Here is a 2867-nt window from a genome sequence, read left to right on the forward strand (position 1 = left end):
GTTAATCGTATATCTAGCCAACTTTTTCAAGTTGTTTATCAGCTGTAGAAGTTCTCTGGTAGAATTTTTGGGGTATACTATCATATCATCTGCAAAATAGTGATAACCTGAGTTCTTCTTTGCCAATTTGTATCCCATTGTTCTACTTTTGTTGTTTTAATGCTCTACCTAGAATTTTGAGTACCATATTAAGCAGATACGGGGAGAATGGACAGCCTTGTTTTGTCCTGATTTTAGTGGGATTGTTTCAAGTATCTCTCTATTTAATTTAATATTGGCTGTTGATTTGCAGTATATTGCTTTTATTATGCTACTATATGGGCCATGAATTCCTGATCTCTCCAACACTTTTAATATGAAGGGGTGTTGTATTTTATCAAATGCTTTTTTAGCATCTAATGCAGTGATCATGTGATTTTTTCCTTTGATTTTGTTTATATAATGGATTATGTTAATGGATTTTTATATATTAAATCAAGCAGGCATCCCTGGAATGAAGCCTACACAAAGTGGTGACTGATAGCTTTGATGTGTTCTTGGATTTGGTTTGCTAGAATTTTATTGAGTATTTTTGCATCAATATTCATAAGTGAAATTGGTCTGAAGTTCTCTTTCTTTGTTGGGTCTTTGTGTGGTTTAGGTATCAGCATAGTTTTGGCTTCATAGAACAAATTATGCCGTGTTCCTTCTGTTTCTATTTTATGGAAATTTTGGAGTGTTGATATTAGCTCTTTTTTTGAAGGTCTGGTAGAATTATGTACTAATGCCATCTGGCCCTGCACTCTTATTGGTTAGGTGGCCTTTAATAACTTCTTCTATTCCACTGGGGGACATGGGACTGTTTAGATAGTTTATCTCCTCTTGATTAACTTTAGTACATGGTACCTGTCTAAAAAGTCTTACATTTCATCTAGATATTCCAGTTTTGTTGAGTAAAGCCTTTTGAATTCAGATCTGATTTTTTTTAATTTCCTCATTTTCTGTTGTAATATCCCTTTTGATTTTTTATTTTGTTAATTGAGATAGTATCACTTTGCCCTTTAGTAAGTTTGGCTAAGAGTTTGTGTATCTTGTTGATTTTCTCAAAGTTTTGTTGAAACTTTGTATAGTTTTTTGCTTTTAATTGGTTGATTTCAGCCGTGGATTTGTTTATTTCCTGCTGTCTACTCCTCTTGAGTACATTTGCTTCTTTTTTCTTTCCTAGGGCTTTCACGTGTTCTATTTCGTGCTAGTCTAGGACCTCTCCAGTTTCTTTACCAGGGCATTTAGTGCTATGAATTTTCTACTTAGTACTGCTTTCATTGTGTCCCATAAGTTTGGGTATGCTGTGTCTTTGTTTCATTTGAATTCTAAAAAGTCTTAAATTTCTCTCCTTATGTTTTCTCTGATCATGTTATTATTGAATAAGGATTTGTTCTATTCCCATGTTTATGTGGGCTTTCTTATGTTGTTATTGAAGTCCATGGTTATCTGATTGGATGCATGGAGTTATTTCAATCTTCTTGGATCTTTTGAGGCCTATTTTGTGACCAGTTATTTGGAGAAGGTTCTGTGGGGTGTAGAGAAGAAGTTATTTTCTTTGTTTTAGGGTGAAATGTTCTATATATACCTGTTAAATCAATTTGGTTCATAACTTCTATTAGCTTCAATGAGTCTCCATTTAGTTTCTGTTTCCATGATCTGTCCATTGCTGAGAGTGGGGTATAGAAGTCTCCTACTATTATTGTGTGAGGTACAATGTGTGTCTTGAGCTTTAGTAATGTTTCTTTTATGAGTGTGGGTGCCCTTGCATTTGGGGTGTAGATGTTCAAAATTGAAAGTTCATCTTGGTGGGTACTTTCTTTGATGAATATGAAGTGTCCTTCCCCATCTGTTTTGATAATTTTGTTGAAAGTCTATTTTATTGGATATTAGAATGGCAACTCCTGCTTATTCCTTGGAACCATTTGCTTTGAAAATTTTTTCCAGTCGTTTACTCTGAGGTAGTGTCTATCTTTGTCTTTAAGGTATATTTTTTGAATGCTGCAAAATATTGGATCCTGCAAAATGTGTATTTACTCTGTTAGCTCATGTTTTTTTATTGAAGAATTAACTCCATTGATGTAGAGAGATATTAAAGACATGGTTGTTAGTTCCTGTTACCATTGTTATTGGAGGTACAATTATGTGTGTGTGATTTTCTCCATTTGGGTTTGTTGTATGATTATTACATTCTTGTTTTTCCTTTAGTGTAAATACTCTTCTTGTGTTGGAATTTTCCTTTTATAATCTTTTGTTGGGCTGGATTAGTAGATATATATTGTTCAAATTTCATTTTGTCATGGAATATTTCCATTTCTCAGTCTGTGATGATTGAGACTTCTGCTGGGTATAGTAGACTGGGCTGGCTTTTGTGTTCTCTTAGGGTCTGTATGACATCTGTCCAGGCTCTTCTGGCTTTAAGTGTCTCTGTTGAGAAGTCTGGTATAATTCTGATAGGTCTGCCTTTATATGTTACTTGTCCTTTTTCCATTACAGCTTTTAATATTAATTCTTTGTTCTGTACATTTAGTGTTTTGATTATTATATGACTGGAAATTTTTCTTTTGTGGTCAAATTTTATTGGTGTTCTGTAGGCTTCTTGTACATTTATAGCTATCTCTTTAGATTGGGGAAGTTGTCTTCTATGATTTTGTTCACATTTTCTGGCCCTTTGAGCTGGGAAACTTTGGTCTCTTCTATTCTGTTATTCTTAGGTTTGATCTTTTCATTGTGTCCTGGATTTCCTGGACGTTTTGAGTTAGGAGACTTTTATGCTTTATATTTTCTTTGACCGTTGTATCCATATCTTCTATGATGTCTTCTAGGACTGAGTATCTCTCTTCTAT

Source organism: Apodemus sylvaticus, chromosome 2 (genome assembly GCF_947179515.1).
Source record: "Apodemus sylvaticus chromosome 2, mApoSyl1.1, whole genome shotgun sequence".
Taxonomy (NCBI): Eukaryota; Metazoa; Chordata; class Mammalia; order Rodentia; family Muridae; genus Apodemus; species Apodemus sylvaticus.